This window comes from Alexandromys fortis, unplaced genomic scaffold (assembly GCF_014885135.2).
Source record: "Alexandromys fortis isolate MF-2015 unplaced genomic scaffold, M_Fortis_MF-2015_v1.1 scaffold_0, whole genome shotgun sequence".
NCBI classification, from domain to species: domain Eukaryota; kingdom Metazoa; phylum Chordata; class Mammalia; order Rodentia; family Cricetidae; genus Alexandromys; species Alexandromys fortis.
Genome location: NW_026067949.1, coordinates 33,454,851 through 33,469,076, shown reverse-complemented (window position 1 = coordinate 33,469,076; position 14,226 = coordinate 33,454,851).

The window sequence follows — 14,226 nt, the reverse complement described above, 5'->3', positions numbered from 1 at the left end:
AGATTTGCAATGTATGGCAAGAAACTGCATAACAAAGAATTAGAAGCCAAGGAAAACAAGATAATGTGGAAAGGTTCTTCCATCTGAATCCTGAAGCTGGCTCTGTCCCTGGGTGTTTTAATTACAGAAATCTTCAATAATTTGTCTTAAGCTTATTTCATCACCACTAGTATAGATCTTTATAAAACATATAACAGCACATTTTTTTCTGAGTCACAATGAAGAGGGAAGAATATTTAATTATGTTTGAAATTCCTGTGTGGGTTTCTCCTAGATCATCTTTAGCAACATTCATCCAGATGGATAGATTAATAGTAATTTTGGTTATAGATACATAACAGGAAACTGGCAACAATATATTCTTATTGTCTTTTTATTTTAGTTTTGATTGATACTTGCAAATTATATATATATATATATATATATATATCAATGGTGTTAAATTCAACAACAAAGACATACAAAATACAATGATCAAAGGCAACTACTCTTTTATATACCATTTCTTTTTGCTATGCTCAGCCTCTTACAATCATTATCTGTCATTCAGATCAATGCCCTTTAAATTCCATAAATTAGTAAAACACAAGTATTTTTCTACTTTCTATGTTTAACTTATTTCTATTAAAGCAATTATGTCCATTTTGATATAAGTGAAAGGATTCCATTTCTGTTATTTTTTAAACCACTAAGTAATATCCTGGTATGCATGCATGGGCACACATGTACATATTTGTGTGTGTATGTGCGTGTGTATGTATGTTGTTTTCTTCATAATCTTCCCACTTATGCGGAGAGATTGGATTCGTATATTGGTTACCATAAATACATCTTTTCACACACAATGTGTGCATAGAAGTCTCTCTTCTCTCTCTCTCTCTCTCTCTCTCTCTCTCTCTCTCTCTCTCTCTCTCTCTCTCTCTGTGTTTATCAGCTGAGATATCTGGATTAGATGGTAGCTCTGCTGTCAATTTGAAAGACCTTTCTACAGTTCTTCAGAGTGGCACACCATTAAGATCTCACACATGTAGCAGCACATGTGTTCTGTGTTATAACCGTGAGAGCAAGACTTTGCCTTTGAGTCAGCATAAACTGTGCCTCATCTAACTATGCTGCCATTTCATATTTATCTATTTCAGTCTTTATCTATCAATTCTAAGTATGTGTGTTATGGAAAAGCAAAAAGCCCCAAGAATACACACTCTCAGATAACATTATTAGAGTATTTTTAAATATTAGGTATCCAATTAAATAAAAATATTATCCAGAGTCCTTTACTAGGTTCTGTCTTTCATTAATTTCTAATAGGGAAATTTTCTAAAATCCAGTATTTCCTTTAAATACCAGAAATAGTCCCTGCTTTTTGAGACTACTGTTAATTATTTGTAGTAAGAAAATAGTGGCTTTTCCTTACATATGAAAGGTATATAATATCATTTTCTTTTACTTGGACCCCTTTTAGAACAGGTATGTTTTACCCAATTCTTCCCCAAAAGCTAATCATCTAGTCATTTGTTTTTTTCATTCCATAAAGAATTTTATATCACAAGGAAAAGTTTAGGTTATGTATAAACTTGTAATTTAGAAATATACTCCTTTGTTTATTGTCAATGAACAATTACATAATTATGATGTGTGATTCCCCTCTGTATGCTGTGATTACCAATGGTGAATAAAGAAACTGGTAGGCCACGACCTCATGGTGATGCACAGATTAATAGAGATGGGCTAAATTAAGATGTAAGAGTTAGCAAATAAGAAGCTAGAGCTAATGGAACAAGCAGTGATTTAAAAAATATAGCTCCTGTGTGATTATTTCGGGGCTGAGCAGCCAGGAACCAACAAGTGGTCTTTCCTTACAACATAATTATGCATACAAGACATCAATAGAGACAAAACTAACATCAATGGGTGGATTTTCTTCAGTGCTTTTGCTCACTCCTCCTAAAATACATCCCTGGATTAGGATAAACATCCGAGAATCTTGGGACAGAGACATTTCATTAATTCTAGATTATTAAACTGTGTTATCAGGGAGCCCATAAAAAGGTATGGGAATTTATTTCCTAAAAGTCCTAATTACATCCATAAAGAAGCCTCTTGGTTTGTTAAACATAAAATCTTTACAACAGTCCTCAAAATAAATTTGTATCTGAGTTCAGAAACAATTGTAGCAGTACCTTTCCTAAAATGTTGAATTATTGTTCATTTATAGACAGAATAAATTGTTGGGTACCAGATTTCCCCTATGTACTGGTTGAAATCATTTCTAATATTAATCACCATCAAGGATATGTTCGTAAATGCTTTAAATAACCACATTTGTTTCAGTTGATGGCCTCTAACATTTTCTTCTCAAAGTCACTTCTAATTTCCCTTAGTGCACTTTTCATATTGATTCAGAAGCTACTGAAATAGGTTTTACTTTTGGAAATGGAATAACTAACTAAAAAGATTAATTAGTCAAGCAATAGGTTGCAAACGTTTGGTTCGAGTATGCTTATGAGAGTTTATATCATATAGGTACGCACATTTATGTAATATTCTCATCACTCTTCTGAAGCACACTTAATAAAAACTCAAGAGACAGAAATTGGAGTTCAACCTGAAGGTCAGAAAGGCAAAACAGCCAGTTACAGGCTCTTTCTTCTACCTCAGTCCAAAAATGGCGATCCTGCTTCCCGGAATCTCAGAATGAGACAGAGGCTGAGTTGTCTCCTCCCATTTTTTAATCCTCTCTAATTCTGGGATTAAGGGCATTTAACACTACTGCATGGTTTATACAATAAACTAGTGTGGCTACTGGGATTAAAGGTGTGTGTTGTTGCTGCCTGGTCTGTAAGATTGGCCCGTGTGACTGTTTTACTTTTCTGATCCTCAGGCAAACTACACTGTTCGTTAATCATTTCTTTCTATTTGCGTTGTTTATTGTTTCCCCAGATTACAGCAGATTAGGCGGAAGCCCATGTGAGTCACTTTATTCTAATTTACATACATTGTGCAACTGTTGATATTAAAGAAGCTAAGTTTCCTTACAACAGCTAGCATTTCATTCTGTAATCATTGCTTCTGTTCAAGGCAATTAGAAATGATGAAGGCCTCATGGGCTAATGAGGAAGACCTAAGGAACACTGCTACATCGGCCTAATTAAATTCATCTTAAAATTCACAGTATTTAAAATTCTGATGTGGGAATGATTTTTTACTAATAAAGAAACTGCCTTGGCCCATTTTATTGGATAGAAAATTAGGTAGGCGGAGTAGACAGAGGAGAATGCTGGGAAAAAGAAGCTGAGTGGATGAGTCGCCATGATGCTCCCACTCCAGACAGACGCAGGTTAAGATCCTCTCTGGTAAGCCAGCTCATGGGCTACACAGAATATTAGAAATGGGTTAGAACAATATGTAAGAGCTAGCCAATAAGAAACTGGACCTAGCCGGGCCAGGCAGTGTTTGAAAGAATACAGTTTCCGTGTAATTATTTCTGGGTATAAGCTAGCCATGCGGGCGGCCGGGTGCCGGGGACGCAGCCCTGCCGCTCCTATTTCAACAGATGGCGCCCAGACGTGATGGGCTAAATCCACTTAAAAACCTGAGAAGGCTTAAAAATAAGGGAGAGAGAGTTTAACACAGATTTTTGCTGTTTTGTTGGTGGCGTGCTGTAGAGAGATTCCTGATTCAGCTACAACAGCAGAAAAATAAGCTACATCATTTTAAAGCGCGGCTTCCTGGGGGCTGTGCTGCCAGCATGAACTCTGGCTTTAAAGCATTTCAAGGCTTTTATGGGACTGGATGTTTGTGTTCCGCTTGGGATCGGAGGAGAGTGCTCTGAGACCGTGCAGATGGCTCAGAGCTCCCCGCCTGCACCTGGGCAGAAGGCAGAATCAGGCTTAGGCAGGCGGAAGAGCATGGCGGATTCCTGCCGCTATACAGAGACGCATTTTCAGACTGCGCAGTGCTCTGCATGTCAGATTTGGCTGTAACTTGGATGAAAAGAGTTTCTGTGCTGCACACTCAGTCTCAGAGTTAAACTGCTGAGTGCGGCTCCAATGTGGACTTGCTGTGTGCCTGAAACTGTGAATGGTTCAGGGGCACCAAATGACTCTGAGGCAGGAGCGGCTGCTCCATGCTGAACTGTGCTGATCTCAGGCAGGAACTACCGTAATTACCTTAAAACCGTGCAGTTAAGGTTTAGACTGGGCAGGACACAGGCAGTACCGTATTACCTGTAAATGGTGCAACTTAAGTTTTTAAGAAATGCTTAACATTTTAAGAAATGCTCCTGTATAGTAAAGAAATTACAGATTCACAATAAAACAGATTCAGACACTGTTGGATAAATGTACGTAGGCTTGGGAAAGAGAAGAAAAAGAATATAAAGAATAAAGTTAATGTCTTAAAAAGAAAAAGGGTAAAGTCTTTAAAGAGACAGAGTACAGAAGTACAGAGAGTTATAGATTAAAAGAAATAAAGAAATATAAGCCACGTAAAAATGGAAAATTCACAGAGAGTCTGGATTATGTACATTGTGTTTTCTTTAAAATTTTTGACTGTGAAGGAGCTAAGTACAGAGAGACATTTCATTACATGGGCTGCCAATCTAAACCAAAATGGATATAAGGGTATTATGATTTCAGAATTTGGGTCTAAGGATATGATGCTTTGGAGAGGGTCTTCTTTTGTTTTTGCAGAGGATGAGACCCTGTGGATTGCATCTATTCCGATTTGGTATGATAGACCACGCCCTCCTGAAAGGTTGCTGTGAATACCCTCAAAAAATTGCTTCGCTCAATTGCCAACTGAGATGAAACTAGCATACAGGTTATATCATGAACAACCTAATTAACGACGCCCCTATTCAGCAGGAAGCAGTTTGTAGAGAAAAAACTACGCCCATGTTCCCAAATATTGTTTATAAATGTTCTTTTACATTTAAAGGGGGATATGATATAGATATGAATAATTTGCATTGGTATGGATTTTATGGTCAATTTTGTTATATGTATATGTATTTTTGATCTTGATTAAGGTATTGTGATTGTGTAGTTCATTTAAAAATGTAATGTATAATTAGGAAATATAGGTTGTTAATGGATAATCATCGCTAATACTTAAGCTTGTAGTCATGTTAGTTAGATTTTCTAGATATATAGAGAGATATTTTAGTTAGATAGGCATTCTTCATATCTTTCAAAGGCTGCAGAATATGGCATTTAAGATATTTTAATAACTTAGGGTTTTTCATGACAATGAGACACATTTGCTCCTGGCAGCACCAATCTATTTCAAGAGGAAGATGGGCATCGAAGAGAATCCTTATGGAGTTTGATAGCCATTTGGGCAAGAAACTGCTCTTGCCTGGACTGTTGCATAAACTGGACACAGAGAACCCGCAGAGAGAGGACTGCTGAACTTGCCTAAAGGTGAGATGACCTTTTGGGGTTCCTGCTTCATGAAAGAGTCTGTGAGACATTCTGCAGGACACAGCAAAAAGTGACTGAACTGTCTTTGGAATTTCTTGCTTGATGAGAATGTCTGCTGGATACTATGGGCCTGTAGGCCGAAGATGGATGCCCCAACGGTACAGAGGAACTTTGGGTGACTGTCCAGGCAGCGAGATGTCTCTGTCATTTCTAGAGTTTTCTTATTTCTTGTTTGATAGGTAATATTATATCCTTCTGGAGTCTTTGATGGAGTTGAAGAATGGTTAGTTATAGTTTTCCTTAGTTATGATAAGAGATAAAATAGATATAAATATTGTAACTGTAATTCTTACTTGATAACTGTTTTGTTATATGTAATTTTACTATGTTAAAGTTAAAGCCTTTCTTTTTTGTTTAAACAGAAAAAGGGGAAATGATGTGGGAGTGATTTCTTATTAATAAAGAAACTGCCTTGGCCCATTTTATTGGATAGAAAATTAGGTAGGCGGAGTAGACAGAGGAGAATGCTGGGAAAAAGAAGCTGTGTGAGGAGTCGCCATGGTTCTCCCGTTCCAGACAGACGCAGGTTAAGATCCTCCCTGGTAAGCCAGCTCGTGGGCTACACAGAATATTAGAAATGGGTTAGAACAATATGTAAGAGCTAGCCATAAGGAACTGGAACTATCCGGGCCAGGCAGTGTTTGAAAGAATACAGTTTCCGTGTAATTATTTCTGGGTATAAGCTAGCCATGCGGGCGGCCGGGTGCCGGGGACGCAGCCCTGTCGCTCCTATTTCAACAAAATTCAAAAGCTGACTGCTAAGGATCAGCACAGCGTATCTTTTTGGTCTTATTTTTCTTCTAAGGTTTTCTTTTAAGCCGAAGTCCTTCTAGGTTTTCTGAAAAGACAGTGAAGTAGTCACTAAGAGGCATTAACTCAAACATCCAAAAGAATACATCTTAGTTTCCTATTCTCTAACGTGATACTATGTCATTCGCTTTCAAGAGGACTTCCTTTTAGCTCTTGCCACTTCCCATGACAATCTCCCACCCCAAGTGAAGAATAATACATGAAAAGCAAAAATTCCTTGTTTAACCTCAGTCTTGAAAAGGGAGTTTGTTACTCTATTGAAGTTATTTTCCTATAATTCTGGAACAATTAAATGTAACTCTTACCTATCCTGTTGCTATTACATAACTACAATAGATTTCTTAATTTCTGCATCCATTTTGTTTTTTGTTTAGTTTCCTTCTCTCATAATTAATATATATTATGTACTTACCCAGTCATTGATTTTTCCATTCATTATGCTGAAAATTATTTATGCATAAATTATGCATGAAATATTTGACTCCAAAAGAGTATTTTAAGGTGAGTAGAATGGCCATATTCTCTGCGTGGTTATAGAGCAAGTGAAGGAAACTAATGGAGGAGATAAAAAGGAAGAATACAGAGGCCAGGTAAGAACCTCATGTGCTCTGTGTGCTGGGGGCTCTTTTTTAGTACTGAGATAAATCTGCTTCGATTCTGACAGTTCTCACAGCTGAAACGTCCTTCAGAATGCCATGTAGAAGGTGGATTGGAAGTCATTGGCATCATAGTCACCCATCAAACAGCCTATACTTTTTTTTCAATAAATGCATTTTTAATTTGATGAATTATTAACATGAATAACGCAAGCGTGCCCCCTGTGGTCTTACAGTTAATGGTGGCCATTCAAATACTCATCAATAAGTTGGCTAAAAGAAAGCTGCAGATCCAACAAAACTTCACTAAAATGGAAAGACTGGCATAGGTCCCTTGCTCTTACCCTTACATTTGTCTAGAGAATAAATGAGGTTCTCATATTCAGTAACTAATTTTACCCATATGTAACTCCATTCATTGATACATAACAACTTTGGTCTAGTACATAAGTAGGACTCAAAAATATTTCTAACATGAATTAATCAATCATTTCATTGACAAATGTGTCAGGAAGACCCTTTATTCACTAGCTCTCCTGCATTATCTCCTATTGAGATTTTATTTTAGAACTTTGAAGATAGGGAGTTTTTAGACCAGGTTCTATCAGGTTGGTCAGATTTATAAACTATGCCTTTGAACAACCAGTGCATTGTTTGTTGACTTTGATTTTATCACATGTAAGTTGAAATAATCATAAAATGCTATCAATATTGCATGATTGTTAAAAATATTTTTCTACATTATTTCTCTGTGATATCTACAAATGTCATAATTTGTCTTTCTTCAATTAAGTGAATAATTAGCATATTGAAGAATGATTATATATTTCCCTCCATTTAAGCTACTTCTTAAATCAATAATCAATACTTGTTAATTACTTATTTAATCAATAATAATCAAATACTTCAGAATATCATTATACAGTATTTCCATGTAGTGAAAAAAGTACTAAACAAAAAGTATAACTTGAAAAATCTCTATTATTTTCATCATAGTGTTATCTATTGGCAGGACATAAAGTATAACTAGACTAATAAAATAATTTTATAGCACAATGAAACAGTTGAAAATTTTGAGAACACAGATAAGATATATAAGACAGTTAAAGTATAAAATGAAATATTAATTTTATCAGAAACATTACAAATGCAAAGGAGAGTTCAGTGGAGGGATATATTTCTTTTTCTGGTAATGATAGATGAGACTTAAGAAAAGACACAACTTTATAGCCAGAGTCTGGCAGTTGGGGTAAGATGGGAAAAGTGAAGAATGAGAGACATAACAGAATAAAAGAAGACATAGAATTAGAAAAGATGTTTGGACGGTAACCAAAACTGTGCATTGCCTACAGGTCAAGAAAAGAGAAAGTGTTAGTAAGAGATAATGCCTGATGAGTACTAGATGTGAGTTAGGAGAGCCAGTAATAAACTGCTTATCAAAGGGAACAGAAATATCAATTATGCTCACATCTTTCAGTAGCAAGATAGTGTTTTGCAGCTGGGGACATAGCTAAAGGAGTTTCTCACAGGCTCTATAATGGAGCTCCTCTAATTATGAGTTCTACCATCTGTTCCTCCTTTGCTTAACCTAGTGCCCTCACTACCTTTGCATAGGTGCTTTTGGATTTTGGAAGAAAGCACTGGAAATACTCTATCCTGAATTGTCTGAATCTTTTTCAGTTTCAATATCAAGGTTCACCAAATGTTCTCATTGTCTAGAAGAAGCTTAACAGCCTTTTAAAATTTACCAGTCTTAAAGCTGGAACAAACAGGAGACATGTACCTTCTTTATCACAGGAAGGAGTCAGAGTCCATTATACCAATTAATCTGGGTAGACTAGAAAGATGAGGTAATTTAACAAACCCACTTGTTAATGACACAGCAGCCTTCAGTTGCTGTATAGCTTCTGAAATGTCAAATGCAAAGAAAAGTGTCAAATATCACTTTCACCAGTGAAGTCTGACAACCTCAATTGTTTCTGAATTACACCCCTTACTCTGTCATGACCCTTGGGGTACTATTTAATCAGACTGCCACACTTTGCACACAGGATGGAGCCATAGTTCCTCTGGGAATATTTGATAAGTCAAATTTAGAATTTCTGCATTAAGAGTGCCATGGAATTATGCAAGTTAGACTTACTTTTGTTGCAATGAAACACCATGACCAAATACAAGTTGGGGAGGAAACAGTTTATTTGGCTTACACTTCTACATTATAGTCCATCAATGAAGGAAGTCAGGGCAAAAACTCAAATAGGGCAGGATCCTGGGGGTAGGAACTGATGCAGATGTCATGAACTGATGCTGTTTACTGGCCTGCTCTTGATGTCCTAAACATATATGTTTCTTTCTGTCAGTTATGAGAAAGTTGAGAAGATTCATAGACTGGGAAGATTCTGTACCTAAGTAAATGCCTCACGGATTGTTAAACCTTGAAGATTTACAGACTCCCTAGTGAAAGTGTGTTACTGGTGTGATGAGCAGGGCTTTCCTTTACAAGACACGGAGAGCTCTGAAATGTTTCCAAAGCATCCTTTCCAAATTGCTGCTATAAATGCCAAATGTTCCTTTTGCCAGAAGCTGTACTCCTAGGCCAATCTTTTTCATGAAAATAATGTGCTAAAAGTGAAATTTCTAAATTAGAGCATGTATCTCAGGTCTGTTAGTTGACTCCATGGCTGAGATTGCCTACTTTACTTCCACATGTAAATCAGTAACTAAATTTGTTTCCAGACCACTGCCTTCATTTATTTGTAGACATAATTTAACATGAACTGGGGAAATAGATACTTAACTCTAAAGAAGATGGTGATCACCTGCAGTGGAGTATCTGATTTTTTTTTAAAAAATGGTGATATATGAAAATGATATCCTACATAGCAGAATGGGAAGAATAATACAGTAATTAGCTGCAAAACACTTGCAGCTCTGCAAACATGGTGCAAACCTATTTTCATTGTGTACTATTCATGTACCCAAGTCCATTAATCATCTCTATGAGTCATGTAGAATATTATTTCCACTAGGCAAAGATGGGTTACATATGTCTATGTTGCAGAATATTAATTTCGTCGTGTAAATGTGTGTTACTTTTGTTTGTGCTGCCTTTGTTTAACAATGTAAGGATGTGTGTTTAATAATGTAAACATATACTGCATCTGTTTCACCTTAGTTGCCAAAGGCACCTGATTGCTCTCATAAAAAAAAAAAAAACTGAACGGCTGATAGTTAGGCAGAGAAAAGGATAGGCAGGGCTGGAAGGGAGAGAGAATAAATAAAAGGAAGAAACAAGACAGAGAAGAGAGGCAAGGATGAGATGGAGGAGAGAATGAGAGAGATACTTCATGAGAAGCAGTGAAAGTAAGATATACAAATGAAAAGTAAAAAGAGAAACAAATTAAGTTAAAAGAGATAGCCAGAAATGAGCCTAAGCTGGGCCAAGAATTCATAATTAATATTAAGTCTCTATATCATAATTAAAGAGCTGGTTTGTGGCTTATTTGAAAAAAAATCCTGGTATTTGTAGGGTGAGATTTTTCATGTCAAAGGATACTATCTATATATAGGTTAATGACAAGATCTTAAAAAACATTGTGTAGTAATGATATTTATCTAGCAATGGACAGAAGCAGAGGAAAAGCAAACACTAGCAAGCTCACATTCACATCTAATGTAGTGAGGAGGTGGCTGGCTTGTTAGTTCCCAACCACTTAGCCCCAAAATAATCACACAGAAACTGTATTATTTAAATCACTGCTTGGCCCATTAGTTCTAGCTTCTTATTGGCTAACTCTTACATATTAATTTAACCCATTTCTATTCATCTGTGTATCACCACATGGCTGTGGCTTACCAGCCAAAGTTCCAACCAGCTTCTGACTTGAGGGTATGGGGGGTGCCATGGCTTCTCTCTGACTCTGCCTCCTATCTCCCAGCATTCAGTTCTGTGTTCCCACCTACCTAAGTTCTACCCTGCTATAAGTCCAAATCAGTTTCTCTATTTATTAATGATAATCACAGCATACAGAGGGAAATCTCACATCATCTAACACAGAAGTCTCTAATCAGTAGAAGCTATCAATTAGCTGATGTATGACAATGGATTTTTCTGGGTGTGGCCACATCCCTAGATTAGGCCAGTATACCAAAATCTGAGCTATGCAAACTTGTACATATAAGACAGATAAAGAAGGAACCAAAGATCGGGAAATCCTAAACTTGTGGTTGGTGAAGAACAGGACACATATGAAGCTGGAGTACTCTGTGAGGTGACAGCTTGACAAACTGACTTCCTTCTGCACCGACCACATTCCCTTTCCAAATGACCTTTATTTTATGAATTAGGTATATTGATCTTGAGGGAGGAAATGTTAAAAACCACGAACAGGGGACTGTGAGACAGAAAGACAGCCTGTTTCCCATTCCCTTCCACTGACAGCCAAATGACGGTTACATATAGATTTCTTCTGTCGGGAGAACCCAGGGGGACAAGTGACTCTGATCTACTACCCTTGTTATGGGCCTGAAGCTGACTTGTCTGTCTGAGATCTTCAGTTCTCCCTTTTCCAATGTCCCACTTCAGTGTTTTTCTGCTGCAGGCCCTTGAAATCCATAACTTGAGAAGGTTTACAACTTTGTGCTATTCTCCTTAAAGTGACAATAGCTTCACCCCATCCCAGGTTTTGGTGGTAAAAATAACAAATAAATTATGGATATCTGTTCTCCTTTACCAAAGTGAGGAGACTCAGGTTGTGAGTTAGACTACTATGAAGTAAAAGACAGATTTATTTTGTAGGTTTTTTTTTTAATTATTCTCCTGATTTATTCTGCATGACTAGTCACATAACCTCAGCTTGCTTTCCAGAAAGTGGGTAAGTACAGCTCATCTATCTGTTAGGAGGGACAAAAAATGTAAAGTAAGGGTGAGTAGGTGATAAGTCTAGCTTGAAACAAACCTATAGTTTTTCATATACTAAACAATTGACCATTGAACTAGATATTTAAATTTTAATTGCTTATATTAACAAATGTTACCTCATGGTTAAATCATTTAATGAAAGTTTTTTCTTATTAACCTGTTTGCAACTTTGTATTTGATATTTATAATTCCGGTACCCAGTAACTGATTGACTGATCTTTGGGACATAATTATATGCTAGATTCTTGATTATCTTTCAGATATTTTAATATAAGGAAATTAATTTTTTTATTCATAATTTTCCTCAGTAGGATGTTAGGTCTCCCTCTCACTTTGGTAACTCAAAGTGACAATGAAAAAATTTTAACAGACTTTGCTAAGTTCATTATATGAACACACATACCCCCCCACACACACACATATACACACATATGTTCATTATATGAACATTGTTGTACTAGGAAGTTACTAGAAAAAGGCAATTGTTAGTTAATACACAATAATGCTGCATAATGAGTCCAAACTGCCAATTTTGTCTAAATATAATGAGTATTGTTTATCTTCAAATAAAAGTTATACTCAGAAATGTATCCTTAACAGGTTGAAAACTTTAAATGGTAAAAATAAAACTGAAAAGTTAAAAAAATAAATAAATAGATAGATAAATAAATAAATATGTACCCAGTCTTTTCATGCGTGTGCTTGAAAATACTTTTTCACACAATATTTTCTGATCGGTTTTCCCTTCCAAAGTGCCTCCCAGATACTCTACACTTACTTTGGCATCTAATTTCATGCCTTTTTTTAATCTCCATCTTTAGAAAATAGTTTTTAAAACAAAAAAAATAAACTATAACTAAAATATAATTTAAAAAGCAAAGAATAGGCACAAGAAAACTCACATGCACACAACAAAATTCATACAAATGCAAACTTGGAAACAAAAATACACAAACAAAAGACTACTAAAATAAAAAATATCCAAACTGACCAATAGGAGACAAAATACCATTGTGTTCACTTACTGTTGACCATATATTGCTAGGTGGGCATGGAGCATGTCCTTACCTATGGTCAATATGACTCCATTGGAGAATACCAAAATTTCCCTTTTCTAGAGGATATCAGTTGGTAATAGATTCTTAGTTGGCAATATGAGGTCCTACCCACTTCCCCAAGTCACTGTTGTGCCCCCACAGTCTGGCTTGAACATGGGCAGGCTGTGTACATACATGATGTCACAATTTCTGTGAGTACATTTCATATGTGCATCCATCCTGTTGTGTCGGGAAAACACTGTTTCCTTGGAATCATGCTTCTAGCTCCTACAATCCTTCAACCTCCCCTATCAGATAGCTCAATATACCCTGAGAGAAGGGGTTTGATGGATATATCCTGCTTATGCAGAGTGTCCCAAAGTTTCAAGCATTCTGCACATTGTCTAATTGTGTGTCTCTGTGTTGCTTCCCATCTACTGCAAGAAGAAGCTTCTCTGATGATGGCTGAGCAAAATACTAATCAATGGGTATAACAGGATGTCATTAGGAGTGAATTTATTGTTATATTCCTTGAACAGCATTCTGTGATCTAACTTAAATAAAATATATATTCTATTGATGTCAGATGAAATGCTTTTCCTATGTTAATTTTTTTCTCTGTGTATTTTTATTTTTTGATTTTTATTGAGCTCTACATTTTTCTCTGCTCCCCTCCCTGCTTCTCTCTGTGTGTATTTTTCAAGTACATTATTTATTGATATTGTGTGTAAATTATTTACTTGTTTTTTAAAATAGGATATTAAAATCCTTCACTTACCAAAATATACAAAGAACTCAAGAAATTGGTCATCAAAAGAACAACTAATCCAATAAAAAAAAGGAAAACAGACCTAAACAGAGGACTCTCAACAGAGGAATCTAAAATGGCTGAAAGACAGACACTTAAGGAAATGTTCAACATCCTTCGTCATCAGAGAAATGCAAATCAAAACAACTCTGAGATTCTATCTCACACCTGTAAGAATGGCCAAGAGCAAACACACTGATGACAACATATGCTGGAGAGGTTGTGGGGTAAAGAGAACACTTCTGCATTGCTGGTGGGAATGCAAGCTGGTACAGCCCCTTTGGATGACAGTGTGATGATTTCTCAGAAAATTAGGAAACAACCTTCCTTGAAACCCAGTAATACTACTTTTGGATATATATCCAAATCATGCCACAAGGACATGTACTCAAATATGTTCATAGCAGCATTGTTTGCCATAGTCAGAACCTATAAACAACCTAAATGCCCCTCCACTAAAGAATGGATAAGGAAAATGTGATACATTTACACAGTGGAGTACTACACAGCAGAAAAAAATAATGATATCTTGAATTTTACAGAAAAATGGATGGAGCTAGAAAACGTCATT